Below are 14,448 nucleotides of genomic sequence, written 5' to 3' on the forward strand. Positions count from 1 at the left end.
AACTCAAAAAACTAATATTTATATTAATGGCAAACAAAATAAAACCAATAGATACAAATAAATAAATATGAGAACATGGATTCAATCTGCTCTTCCCATAATCAAAATCCAGCCCTCCATGTGTGCTCATCTTGGGCCTCATTTTGCATCTCCACAACCAACTCTTGGTCAACAATCAAGTCCAACAAAAATGAGAGATTAAAATGCAACCTAAGGTCCAACAACAAAATGATATCAACATGCCATTGATAGCCCAAATAACAAGTTATGCGAGGCCCAAAATAACAATGAAATATCAAGCCCAAATGCAATCAGTGTCAATCAGTCCAATTTAATAATTCAAATAAGTTAAATTCAATTAGGAAGATAAACCCAAAGGAATTGCATGACCCATCAAATAAAGCAAATGAAGCCCAAAACCAAATAGACCAAGCAAAAACCCAAACAACATGGCCCAAATGAAGCCTAAATCAATAAGCTCAAATCAGCCCAACCCCACAAATGATTACTATTCAAATCAAAGAAAAAAATTACCACATTTTTTAAACCCTAGCACGAAGAAATGGAATGGCATTGAGTGGTAGTGCGCAATGGATTGATGGTGGCGATGTGGGTTTAGTGGCAATGGGTATGAGGGCAATGGAAAGGATAGAGAGAGAAGGATAGAGGGCAAGGGAGAGTAAGGTGGCATGACGAAGTGGTTGATCGATAATGTGCATTACCAATCGTGGGTAAATCAAGGGTGAAAATATCGGTAATCACGGATATATCGATACTTCGATTTTACGGATATATCAGAGATATATCGGTGGATATTTTGGAAAAAAATATCGATAGGATTAAAATTGTTTAAAACTCATGAAAATGTAAGAAAAACCTCATAATAATATAATTAGAAGTATAATAGACATTTTATAGTTATTTTATTGAAAAAATTGATATATGTATAACATGATTTATCATATTTAATAATAATATCGTATGCATCGATAAAAATATGAATTTTATAAGTGTACATTTATTATTAAATTACATCTAATTAATATTATGATATTTGATTATAATATATCTAATTTTAAAATATATATTAATATTAAAATTATGATCCATTTAATTCAATTGTATTAAACAATATAAAATAAATTATGATATATATATGTGTGTATATATATATATATATATATATATATATATATATATATAATTTTTTAATATTTAATTAATTATTAATGATATTAAAAACATTATAAAGAAAATTATATAATTTTTATATTTTTGGTAATCAATTAAAAGAAAATTTTGTATTTAATTATAAAATAATTATAATTAATTTGCTCTTTAAAATATTCTTTTAATATTTTCTTTATATAATGAGTTTTAGTATATATAAGTTTAGTGCACAATATATAACAAAGGCAAGTTTGCCCGAATGGCAAGTAGAGTGTGGGTTCAAATCCCCTCAGAAGCAAAAGGAGAAGGCACTGTAGCACATTGACTTCACTATAGTGCGTTTGACTTCCATTGACCCGTGTTGACCATGCGATATATCGGTAAAAATCGACGATTTATCGCCCAAATCTCCTATATATCGCGAGATATCGCCGATTTCTCGGGATTTATCCCGAAATATCATCGAACCGATATTTCTCCATGAAATATCGTGTCGAAACCCTCTGATACACGATATATCGCCGACATATCGCGATATTTTCCTCCTTGGGGTAGATTAGGTGGTGGCATAGAAGTGAGTAGAGAGAGAAGATGAGTTTTGTGTGTGTAAGAGGGAAAATGAGAAAAAAAAACAAAAAACAAAAAACAAAAAAAGAGGTGGGAGTGTTGTTCTTTTTACAACTATGAACATGAAAAGAGAAAAGAGAGGAAAAAAATAATACAAAAAAAAAAAATTTTGAACAAATTTTGAGATTTACAACTATGTTTTAGGATATAAGGTTATTCTTTTGAAATAGACATGGTTCGATGCAAACCAAAAAAAGGAAATAAAAGATAATCATAATTTTACTAACATCTAATTTAGTTATAGTTGGTATAACAATAATCTTTTGTACAACAAATGTTCTATCTAAATGACTACACGAATGATTATAAGTGGAAAGTAGTTCAAAAAGTGAATCATAGATACATTTAAAATGTTTGATAGAAAAATTAATTTTGATTTTACAACTTGGAGACTTTGTTGTTTTTACTCAAAGAATTTTTTAAAGTATCTTTTTTTCTGTGTCTCATACTAAATTGAACCTCTTCTTATTCAAAATTTTTCCTTTTTTTATTTGATTTTAAGCATCTCACTCAAAATTAGAACATCAAACCAAACTCGGAACAACCATTTCTATAAGAAATAGCTTTAGAGAAAATTTTATACTACCTCCACGATGCTTATCAATGGAGTATTTCTAAACATTAGATTTTTTTTAAATCAACTCATTTGATTTTGGAAAGGAAAACCAATTAATGGCACAATCGGTTTCCCTCACCTCTTTATATCCTACTCTCTTTGGTGTGGATCCATGTTCCCTCGTCAAACTTTAATTTTAGAAAAAGGTTATATTCACTAGTGATTCTTTAAAAATAATTCATTAAGAAAAATTGCCTTCTAAAAAAGTTATAAATCTTAAGTTAAATTTATAAAAATAAAATAAAAATAATTGTAATTATCCAAATTTGTATTATATATATTAGAATTTAAAGAAAAGTAATTTCATAAAATCGAAATAAAATTAAAAATAATAAAATTTATAAAATTTATTTAATATTCATATTTATTATTATTTTTCTTATATATATTAATATATTTTCATTTTTTCAATAAATTAAATAATTTTTTATTTTCTATAATTTTTTAAAATAAATTTATTAGGTTTATACTAATTCAATCTGAGGTAAAACACTTGAGAGGGGGGTGAATTGGGCATGGATCAATTTTTATACTTAAATGAATAAAAAAGACAAATATAAATAATTATGAACAATAACAATCAATTAAATGAAAAATAAAAATAAAAATAAATAGAAAGAGTGGAAGCGAAAATGTACATTCTAACTTATAGTGATTTAGCCTAATCCCAATTAGGGATGACAGTTTTGCATGCTATTTGGGTAACCTACCCCCTCCCTATTGGGACGAGTATGAGAAGATGATGATTGAGGATGAGGCAGGTTTAGGAAAATATTCCAAACCCAAATGGAGTTCAAGAAGGGGATGGGTGCTTGTTATTAAAACAACAACAATAATAAGAAGAACTATTTCCATTCCTATGATATAGAGTCAAAATATAACCAAAATGTGAGTTCTTATTATTTTATAATTCTTTTTTTCTTGTTTTTTGCTTTACTATTTACATTATAAATAGTTACTTTTTTCACATTTGTCCTAGATTAGCAACTTATATTCCTTAACATATTTGTCATAAGGTTCACCTCCCACTAATGAACAATGAAGGATAAATATCATTATTTTAATGTCAAGATTTATTATTTTTTTCTACGTGTCCCCAAAAATTTAAAGTAGATGAAAATTTTGCTAATTTGTGGTCTACCATACAATCTGTTATATAAATAAGCAAATGCTCATTTCCATTATGTATAGTAATAGTATGGCCGATCATTGTGGGTATAACAATAGATGTTCGGGACCAAGTTACTATTATTTCTTTTTCCCACATTGTGTTAAGCATAACAATTTTTCTTAATAAATTCTTTGCTATAAAAGGGCCTTTTTTTTCTCCTCTCATCGCTCTCCCCCATCTCTTTATATTGCCCATTTCTACTTCAAACTTTAGAAATCCATCTCCAAAGATGAATCTAAGAAGAGCAATAAAATCAAGCATTATTTGTGGATAAAGCCTTTTTTCTTTTGCAAATAGAAATGGAATCACAACGATGATCGACTCCATGGCAATAGCGATAACTTTGATATTCATCAAGAGCCAATAGTGATAACTTTGATATTCATCAAGAGCCAAAGCCTTCAAAGCATCCATTTCAAGTCCTCTCCTCTTCTAAAGGGTTAGGTTTTGATTTGGTTTTTAATCTAAGTCATATTTGAGGGTCTTGGCTAGTTGGATTGTGTAGAGATATTCAATTTTGATGGAAATTTTGGATCTTCTTTTCTTTCTAATTTGAGTTTTGGTTTGATTAATTATTATTCCAAGTGTGGATTTGTCTCAAGTCTCAAGTCTCAAATCCTTTCATTTTCTTTTTCCTATATGAATTGAATTTTTGGATTTGAAAGTTGAAACTTCTCACCTTTGTGCACATTCAATTTTTCTTTTTTCCAACATTTTCTTTCAAAGACCATTGTGGTCTCTCAAAATTTTCGTGGTCTTTTTTTTTTTTCAAAAAAGTATATCAATGGCATAAAGATTGTGAATTTGTTCATCGGGGATTTTGTGAATTGATGTAATATTATTGGTTTTGAAAAAATCATTCTTCCCATCCAAACAAAAATATGCATTTAGATTGAGACGATGTGAGAACAAGCTTATATATATATATATATATATATATATATGTATGTATATATATTGTAAACGGGGATGGGTATTCATCAACATGCCTCTTAAGTTTGGAACAAGAATGGGAAAGGATTATATAAATGGAATGGGGAATGGAATAGGGGTGCCCCATTCCAAACCCACCCCATTGTCATCCCTAATTCCATTCTATATCCACTCTTCTCTAACTTCACTAAGCTTAAGGTTCACCCTCTTCAAGGCTCAAACTAAGTCTTAATCTTGTGTTTAAAGTATTTTCTTACACTTTCCTCTAGAGACACCTCACTCTTGAAATCAAACCCTCGGGCGATACCCCACACTAAAAAAATTCTCAAATGATACTTCACACTTAACAAACCCAGATGATACCCCACACTTAGTTAATTTCCTCTTAAGGTTTACAAAGAGACATAAAATTCCCAATAATAAATTTTTTGGCTCAAAGATTGCAATTCAAACTAGGATCAAGGATGCACTAAATGAAATGCAAGTTTAGGCTAAGTTGCACTCAATATTTTCATAAGACTTAATAAATGATTGAATAATATATATCTATATAGGAGCAACTCCTTCAATAAATGAAGATATGAGTCTTTATATAGGAGTTGAGAAATTGAACTATTTGTTAAATATAGTATGAAATTGGCATGGGTTTTTCATCAAACTCAAATATCTATATTGCATTATATTACATTATGTTATTACATTATATTGTATTATTTTATATTTATTTTAAAAGAAATATAAAAAGATATTGCAATTTCCTTATGAGAGAAAGATTGTACAGATAATGTGAGAAAATATATGAAAAATGTAATAAGGGGTACAGAGAACGTGAGAGGGGATACAAAAAATGTGAAAAATGATATGAAAAATATGAGAAATGGTACAAAAAAAATAATAAGATAGAATATGACGAATGTGAAAAGAGGTACTAAGAATGTGAGGAAAAGTATAAAAAAAATATTAGAAATGATATAAATAATATAAGAGATGATTCAAAGACTATGTGAAAGAGTATAAACAATGTGAGATATTAAAAGTACAAGCTACAAAGAATTTGAGAGAATGTATAAAGAATGTGAGAGGATACAAAAAAATGTGATTGAGGATATGAAGAATGTTAGAGAGGATATGAAAAATATGAGAAGAGACATGAAGAATATGAGAAATTGTATGAAGAATGTGAAAAACTATATGAATAATATGAGAAAATGTATGAAAAATATGAAAAATGATACGAGGAGTTGTATCCTTTGTCACATTTATAGTTTCTACTCTGATATTTGTTTATGTGTTTTCATACATTCTTCTTACATTTTCTCACATCCTTCATACAATTCATATATTCTTCATATGTACCTCTACTCTTACACTCTTCATGCGTTTCCTATTCTTTATACCCTTTTCAACATTCCTTATACATCTTCTTACATTTTTCATAATTTTTATATAACTTCTCATATTCTTTGTACTTCTTACATTCTTCTTACATTCTTGGTCTTATGTATTATATTATTTGTACATTTTCTCACATTGTACTATCTCTCATATTCTACATATTTTTTTCCACATTGTTTGTACTCTTTTGTACATCCTTTGTATCTTTTCTCACACTTTTCATCCTATCTCTCATTGCTCATACCTTTTTCTCATATTTTTTGGTACCGTCTCTTACATTATCCTTTCTACAAATAACCATATGGAGATGAATTCTTTAGTTAATATGCAGTTAATGTTAGTTAGATAATAAGTGAAAACTAACCAAAGGTCAAGAAATTGAAATATCTTAATTGAAGAGAATAAATTACAATAAGTGAAAAATTAATATTGAATTATAAAAAAATTTAATTCCTAATAAAATTAATATAAAGTATTAAACATATTTTTTATGATAGATATGTACTACATCCTTTATTATTTTATATAAATAAAATATTAAAAAATTTAATCAAAGTAAAAGTTAGAACAACAGGCTCTTTGCATATATCACCAACAACTATTTCCCTACAAAAATACTATCAAAAGGAAACCATCGTGAGCACTCCCCACAATCTAGAATGAATGGATCAATAAACTCCCCACAATCTAGAATGAATGGATCAATAAACTTGAATTTGTAAATTACCTATCATTAATTTTTTTACCACGTGGATGTTTAGTAAAACTTAATCCTTATTATTTAAGAATTTAATTTGAATTTAAATTAAATTATTATTAAGTTATTAGCTAAAAACTTATTACTTAATTTTTACTTTAAATATTATGGTTGTTTAATAAAATTAACTTAAAATTTATTATTATTCATCAAATTGATATATTTATCCTCATATTTATTGTCATTAATTTTAAGCAATAATTTTATTTATAAAACGTCTATATTTAAAAACATATATATATATATATATATATATATAAAAGATAACCATAAAATATTTATTATAAAAATTGAGTTATAAATGTAAAATCATAATTTTAAAATATACTCTTATGGGGTAATGAGGCAAAAAGGATTTGACATTATTCATAAATAAACTATTTGGACTCGATACTTAAAATTAAAATAATTTTAAGCTATAATATTAAATTATTTTTTTAAGCATAATTAATCTATTTAATTATTTAAATTAAGTTATTAAGTGGTATTAAGTCATTAAGTTAATTCATCATACCTGTACATATAAGCATTTTATAACCTTGCTTTTCATAAGCAAACTCCAAACAGGTTGCTTTTCTTGACACTTGATAATTCTTCTAGCTTTATTATTCTTTTATTTCTGATCTCTTTCATTTCCTATGGCGCCCAATATCATATGGACCATTCTCCATGTCCTACTGTATTGTTTGTTTTCCATGGAAACCTCTTTTTCATCCATTTATACTCTCCCACAATTTTTCAGTTTCGAAAGGCAGACAGGGCTACTCAGAGTCTGTGGGTAACAATTCTATGGGCTCTAGCACGACTTTTGGTTGATAAAATGTGTGGGATGGAATGAAGCCCAGCTTCCCATGCGAGTTGCCTACTTCTCTTCTTGGTTTACTGGTACCATGAAACCAGGTTTGAAAAATCGGTTCTTTTGGCCGAAATATCGATGAAAAATCAGTTATCGGCGGTGGTCGAAACGATTTTGGCCACCGGTCGAGAGAAAAATCGGCCAAATGTCGGAGAATCACGGGGAAATTTCGGTTTTGGAGCAAAATTTTGACGAAAAATGGGGCATGGGGCGATGCGTGCGGTGAAGGGCGGTCTAAAAAAAAAACCGAAAAATCGGCAATTTTTTTTGGATTTATCGCCGATTTTTTCAAAAAAACCAATGAAAGTTTTTTTTTTTAAATAATATATATTTATCCTTTTTATTTTTTAATTACTTATTTTTAATTTATGTTTTATTTTAAATTTATGTTACCATTTTATTTTTAACTACTTCTCATATTTATCTCATTAATCCTATTTTAAAAAATTACTATCACTTCTCTCTTAATTTTTTTATTTATCCTTTTAATTTCAAATATTTTTATTTTAAAATATTAAAAATATAATTTTACTCAAAAATTGCTACAATATAAAAAAAAATTAATGAAGTCCTAATATTTTAAAAATTAAAATTAATTTGATAAGATAAATTATTAATAATTTTAATTATTTAAATAAATTAATATTAATAGAAAAAGTTATCACCACATATTTGTAATAAAATTTTAAAAATTAAATCTAAAACAAAATATTTTATATAAATCAATTTATTTTTTATTTAAAATGTAATAAAACATGTTTTAATATAAAAGTATTTTTAAAAATTTTAAATAAATGAATATAAATATATTAAAGGAATTTAAGCTAATTTTTTTTATAAAAATTTGATAAATATTATCTTTAATCATATTTATATTAATTACACTTACAAAAATAACTTTAATATGTGTATTTTTATTTATTTTATCTTTTTTTTTTTTTAAGTTTTCTAAACATTTTCATGAATTTTAAACTATTTATATTTTATCGATATTTTTGTCAAAATATTCACTGATATTTTTCCGATATATCCATAAAATTCAAATACCGACATATCCATTATGGATATTTCAAACCTTGCATGAAACTGGGACTGCTTAATCTAGTTTGAACCATTGAAGCGATTTTGAGATCATCAAAAAACCAAACCATCCAATGTAAAGACGATATTTAGTGTTGGTTATCTATAAGGTCGGGATCATCAAAGCACCACACCAAACCATTAAATGTAAAGACGGTTTTTAGTTCTAGTTATCCAATTATAGAAGTAACCCTATTGGCTTTTGCTTTTGCGTCTCTTAAAAAATTACAATCATGGTAAAATCTTGATTTATTTAATCATCAAAGACTTCCAATCACATGATAATTTTTCTATGAAGCTCGTTAAATATACTTTCTATTTTTTTGTTTTTAAAGATAAGAAATAATAGTAAAACACTAAGTTATAATGAAGTGATAATAAATATAGAAGTTTCTAAATCATCAAAACACCAAACCATCCAATGTTTAGTGTTGGTTATCTATAAGGTCATGATTAACAAGACATCAAACCATTCAATGTAAAGACGATTTTTCAATTCTAATTATCTAATTACAAAATCAATCCCATTTGCATCTCTCTAAAATTATAATCATGGTAAAATCTTGATTTATTTAATCATCAAAGACTTGCACACGATAATTTTTGTAAGACACTTGTTAAATATCCATTCTATTTTTTGTTTTTAAATATAAGAAATAATAGCAACTACTATATAAAATACCATTACTTTTATACAAAAATACAAAAAGGAGAAAAAAGAAAAAGAGAGAGAGAGGGTGGACTTCCTTATATTCTTAAAATTACCGTCAAATTTTTAAAATTATGAAGTAAAAAAAATTCTTTAATATTTATTTATTTTAAATAGTTTTGAAAATCATTATTCTATAGGAGTTCTTATTATTTACTATTTTTAAATATAAAAAACAATAAATATGTCCCAACACCACTCAAAGTTAAAAAAAAGACACCTATAATTAGAAATCAAAATATGTTACCTACTTTATACCTACATATTATTAATAATTTCAATTTTTTTATTACATATAGTTTTAATTAAAAAAAATAGTTGTATTTTGTATCTAAGAGTATGATCATATATATTAACATAAAATATATATAAAAATTATATTAGGTCAAGTTTCAATTGAATTTGGATAAACAAAACCTTGATTAATCTTAAATAAAATTAAGGTTTATTGATCCAATCTTTTTTTCTTTTTTTTTTTTTTTTTGTGTTTCCTTTTTGGTGTTTTTTCAAATTTAATATGAGATACTTAGGCTTAACTCAAACTGCAGGATTGCATAAAATCTAATCCAGGCACTCTTTACCCTCAGAATAAACCAACATATATGATTTCATATGTTCAGTGGGGAGAGAGAGAGAGAGAGAGAGAGAGAGATGTGAATTCCTTTAAAAGTGTTATCTCTGTTGTACTTTGATTTATCGGCTAATTGGATTAACATCGCTGCTGAAAGCAACATGTATCGTATTTAATATGCGATTTCCAAGTGGTGCCGCCACTCCCATTATCTGTGACAATGTTACCCACCATTTATTATCTATGAGATGTAGACGTAGGATTTGGAGATGAATCCCTTTTAAGTTTTATCACAAGGGGATTCATTTAAAAATACATTCCATAAAGATTGACATGTTGTTCAAAATTAATGAAATAAAATTACTCAAAAATACATTCCATAAAGATTGACACGTAAACTTTGTTTTTTTTTCTTTTTTCATTTCTTTTATTTTTTTCACACTTAATTGTTTTTCATATTCTTCTAATTATATTTTAAAACAAAATAGTTTCTTTAAATAATAAATTATAAAATGATTTTTTTCACCAAAAGTATATTATGTAAAATGATTTTATTATATTCAATGTTTTAATGTGAAACTCAAAACTCAATTTTTTTTAAATAAAATTATTATTAAAATTTTAAAATAAACAATATTTAATTGGAATGGTTTTTTTTAAAAATATATTTTTTATTGTGTTCAATATGATTTCTTTTGTAACCCAAACAAAAATATTGCATATAACTAAAGATTGATTAAGAATATGAGCAATGTAATAATTATTTGTGTATGCGAAATGAAGACTCATAAAACAAAGTATGTAATCAAGAGCCTAAAAAAGGTCAAAACATGGTGGGACTTAAATTAATAATTTATGTGGCTACTATAATGTTTTCTTACAAAAAATTAGTAATTTAGTAAATATTATAAACAAATAAAAGAATTAGAATTTTATAATTATTATAAACAAAATTTATTTCATGAAGAATTTTCTAACTATTATAAACGAAAAGAAATTTAGTAACTATTATAAACAATAAAAAAATTCAATTTTTATAATTATTATAAGAAAAAAATTTAGCCCAACCACCGTCGTCGGTGGTCGCCGACTTCCATCCCTGCTCCAAACCCTAATCGTTGTCGTCGCTGTTACCTCCTAGGATGTTGGAGCCCTATCCAGGTCGCCCTTTTTTTTTTTTTTTTGATAAATATATATATATATCTCTTTATATAAAAAAAATGAAAGTTATAAATTTTACCTGAAAATATTGAATTTCGTCATTTATTATATTTCGTATGTGATTCGTAGTCTTAATCAACTAGAATTTAGATTTAATATGTTGAGAGGAGGTTAGAGATAGTTCTTTATTAAAAAGGGTATATGTGAAAAACAAAATATGATAAAAAAAGTGTTACGTTTAACAAAAGGGATGTTGCGAATAGTAGCCCCCAAAAAGATTTCACCCCTAAACTATTCATTACAAAGCTTTCATTCTTTTGTAAGTTTTTATTTTTTTTTTTCCTATATTTACAAAATATTTTCTTTTCATAATTGAGAGAGAAGTTGTTAGCAAGAAAAAAAAACTTTGGTAACCTCATATAAGGGGTTTTACCATGTAAGTTTTTTTGCCTCATTATTATAATTGGGCAAAAATACTTGATAAAACACCCTCACGAGATAAATTACATAAAATTACAACCTCTTTCTCAATTAGAAGGAGAAAAATATTAAGATGGAGGCCCTTTAAATAGCCTATAAAAATTGTCTCCATTACTCTCTTAACTAATGTGTGATGATTTAAACCTTAGCATTGTTTGAAAATTATTTTCAAAACAATTATAAAAAAAATTAAATTGTTTTATAATGTTTTATAAAATAAAATTCTATTTAATTTTTTTTAACATGTTTTCTATATTTTAAATATAATTTTTATTATAATGCTTTATTTTCAATTATTATTTATATTTATGAAATTATTTTTTAAAATAACTTCTAAAAAAAAGCAAAAATATAAATATGTTTAAAAAAAAATACCCTATTTATGTTTTTTTTTTTAAAAAAAAAACTATTTTTGTGTTTTGATTACTAAATATGTTTTTTCTATTTTCCTTAAAAAAAATAGGAAAATTTGTATACATACATGAAGACATTCTCAACCTTTTATTTTATTTTATTTTTGAAATCTGTAAGTAAAGCAATTGGATTTCAAGGATACAAAAGCATGGAGCTAAAATAACTCATTCCGAATGTTTTTTAAAATATTATTATGAGTTCCTTTTTTATTTTTTATTTTTATTTTTATCTAAGTAACTACCTAAAAGAATGGATAAATAATTCAATCTTGGTGTATTCTAATTTAAAAATTTATTTGAATTTTCTTAGGATGTATTTGACGGTCATTCTACAAAATGTTTTTAACTTTTTTAATACTTGAAATTTTTTATTTTTCAAGTATTAGAAAGGTTAATAACACTTATTAGAATCATTATCAAATGCACTCATAGTCATCAATTAGGACATACATTATTAAATATACATGAAAAAATAACCTTTCATTTAGACCTCTGGTAATAAATTTTTAAATAGAATAAAATTAATGGAAATTTTTAGTCAAATTAAAAAAAAAAAATCATATTTTGATGAAGTGTTGATCTTAGTAAACACAGCAGGTAGAAAATATACTTTTTAAGGGCACTAGCAGCTTTAGTTATTTGGTGGTGTCCATTTCATCACTTCATTGTCTCCACTTTTCACTTCATGCCAAATCATGTGAAGGCAAGTTTAATCCAAGAACCAAAGACATGGGCATAGTTGTTAATTAATTAATGGGAGCCACTTGCCCATTGGAAATAGTCATTAAATTTATGGTGATGGACTCCTCAATGTAATGGAAAATGTAGTTGACTTGATTAGGAGATAGAGATGAAATTATTTAATTATATGATGATATACTTCTAATGAGTGTGACAAGCATTTCAATATTTCATTACAACAAGATATCTAGGAGTTGGAGAATAATATAATGGGTCAGGTTCTTGTTAACCAGCCCTACTGAGATTGTTATTGATGGTGACATGGTTAGGGAAAGGGAGAGCGAGAAAATAATGTTCTTATACTTCTTATTGTTGTCTAGTTTATATTAATAATCACTTGTGCTTATGAGATAAGGATGTATTATTATATTTATACTATTTTAATTTCATTTTTTTTATCATAATTTTATTATTTCATTTTATTTTTTTAATTGTTGTGAATGTTGTGAGTGGGTGAGTTTTATAAGAGAATATGGACTTACAGTATAATGTAACGACGTTATCCACTCTCTTTCTTTCATATTAAAAAAATTGAGGAGTTATACATTAGAGAAACAACGCTGAGTTAAATGAAAAGAATAATTATATCGTGATAATACTTTTATTTTTTATTTTTTTATTTTAGTAAGTAATGATTAAATGTTTGGTTCGTGAAATCAAATTTTTACAACAATTGGATTCTAAAGATCGTTGTATTTTCGGAGAAGAATACTAATCAACTCTGGACAGAAGAAGACTTGATTTTTCTTAAGAGAGCACTTCAATGCTCCTCGATCAAGCTTTTTCTAATCTTTATATTTTTCTAATTAATATAATCTTTGATTTATTGTTGATATTGGAATTTATGTATATCTAAATAACTTTCTCTTTACTACATCTTAAATTGATATTGTCATCTTAAGTGAACTAGTATTTTCTTAAGGGTCCTAATAGTCTCTATTCGAACTCACATTCCTAGGTGACACATTGTTTAAAGGAAGGGCGTTTTGGTAAACATGTAACATTACACAAGAACTTATGAATGATTTTTTATGATAGTACTAATTAATTAATTGCAGTCTAATGAGACTAATTAATAAATTAAGACTCAATGAACTAGATTAAGTGACTCAAACTCAAAATATGTTCAAGTTACTTAATCACATAAGAAAGTTTATGTAAACCCTTTCTAAGGGTTTAGAACACTAATCATTGTATCTTTAAGAGAAGAACAATGGTCAATTCTATATAGAAGAGAATATATTTTTTCTTAGGATAGTGCACCTACGACCTCAATTGAACTTTTTCTAATGAATTTAATTTTGATATTTAATTATTATTGAATTTTATTGGAATAACAATAATTAAACAAATTTTTTTGGATAATTTTTTATATTTACCTAGTTTTGAATTTAGGGCATATAGATAAAAAAAAATCTGCTTAAAATATATAATATTAATATTTTTAAAATTTTAAATTATGAAGCAATGAAATAATAACATATACTATGTTATTTCATTTATCTATTTATTTTATTTTGTTTGATAAATATTAGGAGAGATTGCTAATTTCAACATACCATCAATTGACAAAGATTTTTTTTTTCATTTTTAAGGGAAAAATAATTTGCAATAATTAAGTATGATATCTTGAAAAATGTGCAAAGTTTCTAATTCATTTTAGTGTGAAGTTTATTAATAAAAATACAAAGTGGCAAATTGCATGGCATGTTAAATAGGAGGGTAGGCATTGAAAAAATTAATAAATGTGGATGAGGGTGCATGTGGT

This window comes from Vitis vinifera, chromosome 13 (genome assembly GCF_030704535.1).
Source record: "Vitis vinifera cultivar Pinot Noir 40024 chromosome 13, ASM3070453v1".
Taxonomy (NCBI): Eukaryota; Viridiplantae; Streptophyta; class Magnoliopsida; order Vitales; family Vitaceae; genus Vitis; species Vitis vinifera.